Below are 13035 nucleotides of genomic sequence, written 5' to 3' on the forward strand. Positions count from 1 at the left end.
GTGGAATCTGAGAACAGATATTTCGGATCCCTTGGAAGACTATAGGGCCAAAGGAAATATCCTCCGATAACAAAGAGAAAGAAGCTTTCTGAGAAACTTCTTTGTGTTCTGTGAAATCATCTCACAGAGTTACAGCTTTCCCCTCAAGAAGCCTTTCTTTAGACAGTTCTTGTGGAATTGGCAAAGTTATATTTGGAAGCCCATAGAGGGCTACGGTGAAAACAGTAATATCCTCACATGAAATCTGGAAGGAAGCTTTCTGAGAAACTGCTTGGTGTTCTGTTAATTCATCTCACAGCGTTACATCTGTACTTCGTGGATCTCTTTGCTAACCTTATTTCTGTGGAATCTGAGAACAGAGATTTCGGATCCCTTGGAAGACTATAGGGTCAAAGGAAATATCCTCCGATAACAAAGAGAAAGAAGCTTTCTGAGAAACTTCCTTGTGTTCTGTGAAATCATCTCACAGTGTTACCGCTTTCCCCTCAAGAAACGTTTCGCCAAGACAGTTCTTGTTGTATTGGCAAAGTGACATTTGGAAGCCCATAGAGGGCTATGGTGAAAAAGGATATATCCTCAGATGAAATCTGGAAAGACGCGTTCTGAGAAACTGCTTAGTGTTCTGTTAATTCATCTCAAAGAGTTACATCTGTATTTCGTGGATCTCTGTGCTAGCCTTATTTCTGTGGAATCTGAGAACAGATATTTCGGATCCCTTGGAAGACTATAGGGCCAAAGGAAATATCCTCCCATAACAAAGAGAAAGAAGCTTTCAGAGAAACTTCTTTGTGTTCTGTGAAATCATCTCACAGAGTTACAGCTTTTCCCTCAAGAAGCCTTTCGCTAAGACAGTTCTTGTGGAATTGGCAAAGTGACATTTGGAGCCCTTAGAGGGCTATGGTGAAAAAGGAAATATCCTCAGATGAAATCTGGAAAGAAGCTTTCTGAGAAACTGCTTATTGTTCTGTTAATTCATGTCACAGAGTTACATCTGTATTTCGTGGATCTCTTTGCTAGCCTTATTTCTGTGGAATCTGAGAACAGATATTTCGGATCCCTTGGAAGACTATAGGGCCACAAGAAATATTCTCCGATAACAAAGAGAAAGAAGCTTTCTGAGAAACTTCTTTGTGTTCTGTGAAATCATCTCACAGAGTTACAGCTTTCCCCTGAAGAAGCCTTTCGCTAAGACAGTTCTTGTGGAATTGGAAAAGTGATATTTGGAAGCCCATAGAGGGCTATGGTGAAAAAGGAAATATCCTCACATGAAATCTGGAAAGAAGCTTTCTGAGAAACTGCTTAGTGTTCTTTTAATTCATCGCACAGAGTTACATCTGTATTTCGTGGATCTCTTTGCTAGCCTTATTTCTGTGGAATCTGAGAACAGATATTTCGGATCCCTTGGAAGACTATAGGGCCAAAGGAAATATCCTCCGATAACAAAGAGAAAGAAGCTTTCTGAGAAACTTCTTTGTGTTCTGTGAAATCATCTCACAGAGTTACAGCTTTCCCCTCAAGAAGCCTTTCTCTAAGACAGTTCTTGTGGAATTGGCAAAGTTATATTTGGAAGCCCATAGAGGGCTACGGTGAAAACAGTAATATCCTCACATGAAATCTGGAAAGAAGCTTTCTGAGAAACTGCTTGGTGTTCTGTTAATTCATCTCACAGCGTTACATCTGTACTTCGTGGATCTCTTTGCTAGCCTTATTTCTGTGGAATCTGAGAACAGACATTTCGGATCCCTTGGAAGACTATAGGGCCAAAGGAAATATCCTCCGATAACAAAGAGAAAGAAGCTTTCTGAGAAACTTCTTTGTGTTCTGTGAAATCATCTCACTGTGTTACAGCTTTCCCCTCAAGAAGCCTTTCGGTAAGACAGTTCTTGTGAAATTGGCAAAGTGATATTTGGAAGCCCATAGAGGGCTGTGGTGAAAAAGGAAATATCCTCACATGAAATCTGGAAAGAAGCTTCCTGACAAACTGCTTAGTGTTCTGTTAATTCATCTCACAGAGTTACATCTGTATTTCTTGGATATCTTTGCTAGCCTTATTTCTGTGGAATCTGAGAACAGATATTTCGGATCCCTTGGAAGACTATAGGGCCAAAGGAAATATCCTCCGATAACAAAAAGAAAGAAGCTTTCCGAGAAACCTCTTTGTGTTCTGTGAAACCATCTCACAGAGTTACAGCTTTCCCCTCAAGAAGCCTTTCGCTAAGGCAGTTCTTGTGGAATTGGCTAAGTGATATTTGGAAGCCCATAGAGGGCTATGGTGAAAAAGAAAATATTCTCAGATGAAATCTGGAAAGAAGCTTTCTGAGAAACTGCTTAGTGTTCTGTTAATTCATCTCACAGAGTTACATCTGTATTTCGTGGGTCTCTTTGCTAGCCTTATATCTGTGTAATCTGAGAACAGATATTTCGGATCAATTGGAGGACTATAGGGCCAAAGGAAATATTCTCCGATAACAAAGAGAAAGAAGCTTTCTGAGGAACTTCTTTGTGTTCTGTGAAATCATCTCACAGAGTTACAGCTTTCCCCTCAAGAAGCCTTTCGCTAAGACAGTTCTTGTGGAATTGGCAAAGTGATATTTTGAAGCCCATAGAGGGCTATGGTGAAAAAGGAAATATCCTCACATGAAATCTGGAAAGAAGCTTCCTAAGAAACTGCTTAGTGTTCTGTTAATTCATCTCACAGAGTTACATCTGTATTTCGTGGATCTCTTTGCTAGCCTTATTTCTGTGGAATCTGAGAACAGATATTTCGGATCCCTTGGAAGATTATAGGGCCAAAGGAAATATCCTCCGATAACAAAGAGAAAGAAGCTTTCTGAGAAACTTCTTTGTGTTCTGTGAAATCAACTCACAGAGTTACAGCTTTCCCCTCAAGAAGACTTTCGCTAAGGCAGTTCTTGTGGAATTGGCAAAGTGATATTTGGAAGCCCATAGAGGGCTATGGTGAAAAACGAAATATCCTAAGATGAAATCTGGAAGGAAGCCTTCTGAGAAACTGCTTAGTGTTCTGTTAATTCATCGCACAGAGTTACATCTCTATTTCGTGGATCTCTTTGCTAGCCTTATTTCTGTGGAATCTGAGAACAGATATTTCGGATCCCTTGGAAAACTATAGGGCCAAAGGAAATATCCTCCGATAACAAAGAGAAAGAAGCTTTCTGAGAAACTTCTTGGTGTTCTGTGAAATCATCTCAGAGAGTTACAGCTTTCTCCTCAAGAAGACTTTCGCTAAGGTAGTTCTTGTGGAATTGGCAAAGTGATATTTGGAAGCCCATAGAGGGCTATGGTGAAAAAGGAAATATCCTCAGAAGAAATCTGGAAAGAAGCTTTCTGAGAAACTGCTTAGTGTTCTGTTAATTCATCTCACAGACTTATGTCTGTATTTCGTGGATCTCTTTGCTAGCCTTATTTCTGTGGAATCTGAGAACAGATATTTCGGATCCCTTTGAAGACTATAGGGCCAAAGGAAATATTCTCCGATAACAAAGAGAAAGAAGCTTTCTGAGAAATTTCTTTGTGTTTTGTGAAATCATCTCACAGAGTTACAGCTTTCCCCTCAAGAAGCGTTTCGCCAAGACAGTTCTTGTGCAATTTGCAAAGTGACATTTGGAAGCCCATAGAGGGCTATGGTGAAAAAGGTAATACCCACAGATGAAATCTGGAAAGAAGCATCTGAGAAACTGCTTAGTGTTCTGTTAATTCATCTCACAGAGTTACATCTGTATTTCGTGGATCTCTTTGCTAGCCTTATTTCTGTGGAATCTGAGAACAGATATTTCGGATCCCTTGGAAGACTATAGGGCCAAAGGAAATATCCTCCGATAACCAAGAGAAAGAAGCTTTCTGAGAAACTTCTTTGTGTTCTGTGAAATCATCTCACAGAGTTACAGCTTTCCCCTCAAGAAGCCTTTCGCTAAGACAGTTCTTGTGGAATTGGCAAAGTGACATTTGGAGCCCATAGAGGGCTGTGCAGAAAAAGGAAATATCCTCAGATGAAATCTGGAAAGAAGCTTTCTGAGAAACTGCTTAGTGTTCTGTTAATTCATCTCACAGAGTTACATCTGTATTTTGTGGATGTCTTTCCTAGCCTTATTTCTGTGGAATCTGAGAACAGATATTTCGGATCATTTGGAAGAATATAGGGCCAAAGGAAATATGCTCCGACAACCAAGAGAAAGAAGTTTTCTGAGAAACTTCTTTGTAGTCTGTGAAATCATCTCACAGAGTTACAGCTTTCCCCTCAAGAAGCCTTTCGCTAAGACAGTTCTTGTGGAATTCGCAAAGTGATATTTGGAAGCCCACAGAGGGCTACGGTGAAAAAGGAAATATCCTCAGATGAAATCTGGAAAGAAGCTTTCTGAGAAACTGCTTAGTGTTCTGTTAATTCATCTCACAGAGTTACGTCTGTATTGCGTCGATCTCTTCGCTAGCCTTATTTCTGTGGAATCTGCGAACAGATATTTCGGATCCCTTGCAAGACTATAGGCCAAAAGGAAATATCCTCCGATAACAAAGAGAAAGAAGCTTTCTGAGAAACTTCTTTGTGTTCTGTGAAATCATCTCACAGAGTTACAGCTTTCCCCTCAAGAAGCCTTTCGCTGAAACAGTTCTTGTGGAATTGGCAAAATGATATTTGGAAGCCCATAGAGGGCTCTGATGAAAAAGGAAATATCCTTAGATTAAATCTGGAAAAAAGCTTTCTGAGAAACTGCCTAGTGTTCTGTTAATTCATCTCATAGAGTTACATCTGTATTTCGTGCATCTCTTTCCTAGCCTTATTTCTGTGGAATCTGAGAACAGATATTTCGGATCCCTTGGAAGACTATATGGCCAAAGGAAATATCCTCCGATAACAAAGAGAAAGAAGCTTTCTGAGAAACTTCTTTGTGTTCTGTGAAATCATCTCACAGAGTTACAGTATTCCCCTCAAGAAGCCTTTCGCTAAGACAGTTCTTGTGGAATTGGCATAGTGATACTTGGAAGCCCTTAGAGGGCTATGGTGAAAAAGGAAATATCCTCAGATGAAATCTCGAAAGAAGGTTTCTGAGAAACTGCTTAGTGTTCTGTTAATTCATCTCACAGAGGTACATCTGTATTTCGTGGATCTCTTTGTTAGGCTTATTTCTGTGGAATCTGAGAACAGATATTTCGGATCCCTTTGTAGACTATGTTGCCAAAGGAAATATCCCCCGATAACAAAGAGAAAGCAGCTTTCTGAGAAACTTGATTGTGGTCTGTGAAATCATCTCACAGAGTTACAGCTTTCCCCTCAAGACGCCTGTCGCTAAGACATTTCTTCTGGAACTGGCAAAGTGATATTTGGAAGCCCATAGAGGGCTATGGTGAAAAAGGAAATATCCTCAGATGTAATCTGGAAAGAAGCTTTCTGAGAAACTGCTTAGTGTTCTGTTAATTCATCTCACAGAGTTACATCTGTATTTCGTGGATCTCTTTGCTAGCCTTATTTCTGTGGAATCTCAGAACACATATTTCGGAACCCTTGGAAGACTATAGGGCCAAAGGAAGTATCCTCCGATAACAAAGAGAAAGAAGCTTTCTGAGAAACTTCTTTGTGTTCTTTGAAATCATCTCACAGAGTTACAGCTTTCCCCTCAAGAAGTCTTTCGCTGAAACAGTTCTTGTGGAATTGGCAAAGTGATATTTGGAAGCCCATGGAGGGCTATGGTGAAAAAGGAAATATCCTCAGATGAAATCTGGAAAGAAGCTTTCTGAGAAACTGCTTAGTGTTCTGTTAATTCATCTCACAGAGTTACATCTGTATTTCGTGGGTCTCTTTGCTAGCCTTATATCTGTGGAATCTGAGAACAGATATTTCGGATCAATTGGGTGACTATAGGGCCAAAGGATATATCCTCCGATAACAAAGAGAAAGAAGCTTTCTGAGAAACTTCTTTGTGTTCTGTGAAATCATCTCACAGAGTTACAGCTTTCCCCTCAAGAAGCGTTTCGCCAAGATAGTTCTTGTTGAATTGGCAAAGTGACATTTGGAAGCCCATACAGGGCTATGGTGAAAAAGGAAATATCCTCAGATGAAATCTGGAAAGAAGCGTTCTGAGAAACTGCTTAGTGTTCTGTTAATTCATCTCATAGAGTTACATCTGTATTTCCTGGATCTCTTTGCTAGCCTTATTTCTGTGGAATCTGAGAACAGATATTTCGGATACCTTGGAAGACTATAGGGCCAAAGGAAATATCCTCCCATAACAATGAGAAAGAAGCTTTCTGAGAAACTTCTTTGTGTTCTGTGAAATCATCTCACAGAGTTACAGCTTTTCCCTCAAGAAGCCTTTCGCTAAGACAGTTCTTGTGGAATTGGCAAAGTTACATTTGGAGCCCATAGAGGGCTATGGTGAAAAAGGAAATATCCTCAGATGAAATCTGGAAAGAAGCTTTCTGAGAAACTGCTTAGTGTTCTGTTAATTCATCTCACAGAGTTACATCTGTATTTCGTGGATCTCTTTGCTAGCCTTATTTCTGTGGAATCTGAGAACAGATATTTCGGATGCCTTGGAAGACTATAGGGCCAAAGGAAATATCCTCCGATAACAAAGAGAAAGAAGCTTTCTGAGAAACTTCTTTGTGTTCTGTGAAATCATCTCACAGAGTTACAGCTTTCCCCTCAAGAAGACTTTCGCTAAGGCAGTTCTTGTGGAATTGGCAAAGTGATATTTGGAAGCCCATAGAGGGCTATGGTGAAAAACGAAATATCCTAAGATGAAATCTGGAAGGAAGCTTTCTGAGAAACTGCTTAGTGTTCTGGTAATTCATCGCACAGAGTTACATCTGTATTTCGTGGATCTCTTTGCTAGCCTTATTTCTGTGGAATCTGAGAACAGATATTTCGGATCCCTTGGAAGACTATAGGGCCAAAGGAAATATCCTCCGATAACAAAGAGAAAGAAGCATTCTGAGAAACTTCTTGGTGTTCTGTGAAATCATCTCACAGAGTTACAGCTTTCTCCTCAAGAAGACTTTCGCTAAGGCAGTTCTTGTGGAATTGGCAAAGTGATATTTGGAAGCCCATAGAGGGCTATGGTGAAAAAGGAAATATCCTCAGAAGAAATCTGGAAAGAAGCTTTCTGAGAAACTGCTTAGTGTTCTGTTAATTCATCTCACAGAATTAAATCTGTATTTCGTGGATCTCTTTGCTAGCCTTATTTCTGTGGAATCTGAGAACAGATATTTCGGATCCCTTGGAAGACTATAGGGCCAAAGGAAATATCCTCCCATAACAAAGAGAAAGAAGCTTTCAGAGAAACTTCTTTGTGTTCTGTGAAATCATCTCACAGAGTTACAGCTTTTCCCTCAAGAAGCCTTTCGCTAAGACAGTTCTTGTGGAATTGGCAAAGTGACATTTGGAGCCCTTAGAGGGCTATGGTGAAAAAGGAAATATCCTCAGATGAAATCTGGAAAGAAGCTTTCTGAGAAACTGCTTATTGTTCTGTTAATTCATGTCACAGAGTTACATCTGTATTTCGTGGATCTCTTTGCTAGCCTTATTTCTGTGGAATCTGAGAACAGATATTTCGGATCCCTTGGAAGACTATAGGGCCACAAGAAATATTCTCCGATAACAAAGAGAAAGAAGCTTTCTGAGAAACTTCTTTGTGTTCTGTGAAATCATCTCACAGAGTTACAGCTTTCCCCTGAAGAAGCCTTTCGCTAAGACAGTTCTTGTGGAATTGGAAAAGTGATATTTGGAAGCCCATAGAGGGCTATGGTGAAAAAGGAAATATCCTCACATGAAATCTGGAAAGAAGCTTTCTGAGAAACTGCTTAGTGTTCTTTTAATTCATCGCACAGAGTTACATCTGTATTTCGTGGATCTCTTTGCTAGCCTTATTTCTGTGGAATCTGAGAACAGATATTTCGGATCCCTTGGAAGACTATAGGGCCAAAGGAAATATCCTCCGATAACAAAGAGAAAGAAGCTTTCTGAGAAACTTCTTTGTGTTCTGTGAGATCATCTCACAGAGTTACAGCTTTCCCCTCAAGAAGCCTTTCTCTAAGACAGTTCTTGTGGAATTGGCAAAGTTATATTTGGAAGCCCATAGAGGGCTACGGTGAAAACAGTAATATCCTCACATGAAATCTGGAAAGAAGCTTTCTGAGAAACTGCTTGGTGTTCTGTTAATTCATCTCACAGCGTTACATCTGTACTTCGTGGATCTCTTTGCTAGCCTTATTTCTGTGGAATCTGAGAACAGACATTTCGGATCCCTTGGAAGACTATAGGGCCAAAGGAAATATCCTCCGATAACAAAGAGAAAGAAGCTTTCTGAGAAACTTCTTTGTGTTCTGTGAAATCATCTCACAGTGTTACAGCTTTCCCCTCAAGAAGCCTTTCGGTAAGACAGTTCTTGTGAAATTGGCAAAGTGATATTTGGAAGCCCATAGAGGGCTGTGGTGAAAAAGGAAATATCCTCACATGAAATCTGGAAAGAAGCTTCCTGAGAAACTGCTTAGTGTTCTGTTAATTCATCTCACAGAGTTACATCTGTATTTCTTGGATATCTTTGCTAGCCTTATTTCTGTGGAATCTGAGAACAGATATTTCGGATCCCTTGGAAGACTATAGGGCCAAAGGAAATATCCTCCGATAACAAAAAGAAAGAAGCTTTCCGAGAAACCTCTTTGTGTTCTGTGAAACCATCTCACAGAGTTACAGCTTTCCCCTCAAGAAGCCTTTCGCTAAGGCAGTTCTTGTGGAATTGGCTAAGTGATATTTGGAAGCCCATAGAGGGCTATGTTGAAAAAGAAAATATTCTCAGATGAAATCTGGAAAGAAGCTTTCTGAGAAACTGCTTAGTGTTCTGTTAATTCATCTCACAGAGTTACATCTGTATTTCGTGGGTCTCTTTGCTAGCCTTATATCTGTGTAATCTGAGAACAGATATTTCGGATCAATTGGAGGACTATAGGGCCAAAGGAAATATTCTCCGATAACAAAGAGAAAGAAGCTTTCTGAGGAACTTCTTTGTGTTCTGTGAAATCATCTCACAGAGTTACAGCTTTCCCCTCAAGAAGTCTTTCGCTAAGACAGTTCTTGTGGAATTGGCAAAGTGATATTTTGAAGCCCATAGAGGGCTATGGTGAAAAAGGAAATATCCTCACATGAAATCTGGAAAGAAGCTTCCTAAGAAACTGCTTAGTGTTCTGTTAATTCATCTCACAGAGTTACATCTGTATTTCGTGGATCTCTTTGCTAGCCTTATTTCTGTGGAATCTGAGAACAGATATTTCGGATCCCTTGGAAGATTATAGGGCCAAAGGAAATATCCTCCGATAACAAAGAGAAAGAAGCTTTCTGAGAAACTTCTTTGTGTTCTGTGAAATCAACTCACAGAGTTACAGCTTTCCCCTCAAGAAGACTTTCGCTAAGGCAGTTCTTGTGGAATTGGCAAAGTGATATTTGGAAGCCCATAGAGGGCTATGGTGAAAAACGAAATATCCTAAGATGAAATCTGGAAGGAAGCCTTCTGAGAAACTGCTTAGTGTTCTGTTAATTCATCGCACAGAGTTATATCTCTATTTCGTGGATCTCTTTGCTAGCCTTATTTCTGTGGAATCTGAGAACAGATATTTCGGATCCCTTGGAAAACTATAGGGCCAAAGGAAATATCCTCCGATAACAAAGAGAAAGAAGCTTTCTGAGAAACTTCTTGGTGTTCTGTGAAATCATCTCAGAGAGTTACAGCTTTCTCCTCAAGAAGACTTTCGCTAAGGTAGTTCTTGTGGAATTGGCAAAGTGATATTTGGAAGCCCATAGAGGGCTATGGTGAAAAAGGAAATATCCTCAGAAGAAATCTGGAAAGAAGCTTTCTGAGAAACTGCTTAGTGTTCTGTTAATTCATCTCACAGACTTATGTCTGTATTTCGTGGATCTCTTTGCTAGCCTTATTTCTGTGGAATCTGAGAACAGATATTTCGGATCCCTTTGAAGACTATAGGGCCAAAGGAAATATCCTCCGATAACAAAGAGAAAGAAGCTTTCTGAGAAATTTCTTTGTGTTTTGTGAAATCATCTCACAGAGTTACAGCTTTCCCCTCAAGAAGCGTTTCGCCAAGACAGTTCTTGTGCAATTTGCAAAGTGACATTTGGAAGCCCATAGAGGGCTATGGTGAAAAAGGTAATACCCACAGATGAAATCTGGAAAGAAGCATCTGAGAAACTGCTTAGTGTTCTGTTAATTCATCTCACAGAGTTACATCTGTATTTCGTGGATCTCTTTGCTAGCCTTATTTCTGTGGAATCTGAGAACAGATATTTCGGATCATTTGGAAGAATATAGGGCCAAAGGAAATATGCTCCGACAACCAAGAGAAAGAAGTTTTCTGAGAAACTACTTTGTAGTCTGTGAAATCATCTCACAGAGTTACAGCTTTCCCCTCAAGAAGCCTTTCGCTAAGACAGTTCTTGTGGAATTCGCAAAGTGATATTTGGAAGCCCACAGAGGGCTACGGTGAAAAAGGAAATATCCTCAGATGAAATCTGGAAAGAAGCTTTCTGAGAAACTGCTTAGTGTTCTGTTAATTCATCTCACAGAGTTACGTCTGTATTGCGTCGATCTCTTCGCTAGCCTTATTTCTGTGGAATCTGCGAACAGATATTTCGGATCCCTTGCAAGACTATAGGCCCAAAGGAAATATCCTCCGATAACAAAGAGAAAGAAGCTTTCTGAGAAACTTCTTTGTGTTCTGTGAAATCATCTCACAGAGTTACAGCTTTCCCCTCAAGAAGCCTTTCGCTGAAACAGTTCTTGTGGAATTGGCAAAATGATATTTGGAAGCCCATAGAGAGCTCTGATGAAAAAGGAAATATCCTTAGATTAAATCTGGAAAAAAGCTTTCTGAGAAACTGCCTAGTGTTCTGTTAATTCATCTCATAGAGTTACATCTGTATTTCGTGCATCTCTTTCCTAGCCTTATTTCTGTGGAATCTGAGAACAGATATTTCGGATCCCTTGGAAGACTATATGGCCAAAGGAAATATCCTCCGATAACAAAGAGAAAGAAGCTTTCTGAGAAACTTCTTTGTGTTCTGTGAAATCATCTCACAGAGTTACAGTATTCCCCTCAAGAAGCCTTTCGCTAAGACAGTTCTTGTGGAATTGGCATAGTGATACTTGGAAGCCCTTAGAGGGCTATGGTGAAAAAGGAAATATCCTCAGATGAAATCTCGAAAGAAGGTTTCTGAGAAACTGCTTAGTGTTCTGTTAATTCATCTCACAGAGGTACATCTGTATTTCGTGGATCTCTTTGTTAGGCTTATTTCTGTGGAATCTGAGAACAGATATTTCGGATCCCTTTGTAGACTATGTTGCCAAAGGAAATATCCCCCGATAACAAAGAGAAAGCAGCTTTCTGAGAAACTTGATTGTGGTCTGTGAAATCATCTCACAGAGTTACAGCTTTCCCCTCAAGAAGCCTGTCGCTAAGACATTTCTTCTGGAACTGGCAAAGTGATATTTGGAAGCCCATAGAGGGCTATGGTGAAAAAGGAAATATCCTCAGATGTAATCTGGAAAGAAGCTTTCTGAGAAACTGCTTAGTGTTCTGTTAATTCATCTCACAGAGTTACATCTGTATTTCGTGGATCTCTTTGCTAGCCTTATTTCTGTGGAATCTCAGAACACATATTTCGGAACCCTTGGAAGACTATAGGGCCAAAGGAAGTATCCTCCGATAACAAAGAGAAAGAAGCTTTCTGAGAAACTTCTTTGTGTTCTTTGAAATCATCTCACAGAGTTACAGCTTTCCCCTCAAGAAGTCTTTCGCTGAAACAGTTCTTGTGGAATTGGCAAAGTGATATTTGGTAGCCCATGGAGGGCTATGGTGAAAAAGGAAATATCCTCAGATGAAATCTGGAAAGAAGCTTTCTGAGAAACTGCTTAGTGTTCTGTTAATTCATCTCACAGAGTTACATCTGTATTTCGTGGGTCTCTTTGCTGGCCTTATATCTGTGGAATCTGAGAACAGATATTTCGGATCAATTGGAGGACTATAGGGCCAAAGGATATATCCTCCGATAACAAAGAGAAAGAAGCTTTCTGAGAAACTTCTTTGTGTTCTGTGAAATCATCTCACAGAGTTACAGCTTTCCCCTCAAGAAGCGTTTCGCCAAGACAGTTCTTGTTGAATTGGCAAAGTGACATTTGGAAGCCCATACAGGGCTATGGTGAAAAAGGAAATATCCTCAGATGAAATCTGGAAAGAAGCGTTCTGAGAAACTGCTTAGTGTTCTGTTAATTCATCTCATAGAGTTACATCTGTATTTCCTGGATCTCTTTGCTAGCCTTATTTCTGTGGAATCTGGGAACAGATATTTCGGATACCTTGGAAGACTATAGGGCCAAAGGAAATATCCTCCCATAACAATGAGAAAGAAGCTTTCTGAGAAACTTCTTTGTGTTCTGTGAAATCATCTCACAGAGTTACAGCTTTTCCCTCAAGAAGCCTTTCGCTAAGACAGTTCTTGTGGAATTGGCAAAGTTACATTTGGAGCCCATAGAGGGCTATGGTGAAAAAGGAAATATCCTCAGATGAAATCTGGAAAGAAGCTTTCTGAGAAACTGCTTAGTGTTCTGTTAATTCATCTCACAGAGTTACATCTGTATTTCGTGGATCTCTTTGCTAGCCTTATTTCTGTGGAATCTGAGAACAGATATTTCGGATGCCTTGGAAGACTATAGGGCCAAAGGGAATATTCTCCGATAACAAAGAGAAAGAAGCTTTCTGAGAAACTTCTTTGTGTTCTGTGAAATCATCTCACAGAGTTACAGCTTTCCCCTCAAGAAGCCTTTCGCTAAGACAGTTCTTGTGGAATTGGCAAAGTGATATTTGGAAGCCCATAGAGGGCTATGGTGAAAAAGGAAATATCCTCACATGAAATCTGGAAAGAAGCTTCCTGAGAAACTGCTTAGTGTTCTGTTAATTCATCTCACAGAGTTACATCTGTATTTCGTGGATCTCTTTGCTAGCCTTATTTCTGTGGAATCT

Source organism: Macaca nemestrina, chromosome 13 (genome assembly GCF_043159975.1).
Source record: "Macaca nemestrina isolate mMacNem1 chromosome 13, mMacNem.hap1, whole genome shotgun sequence".
Lineage (NCBI taxonomy): Eukaryota > Metazoa > Chordata > Mammalia > Primates > Cercopithecidae > Macaca > Macaca nemestrina.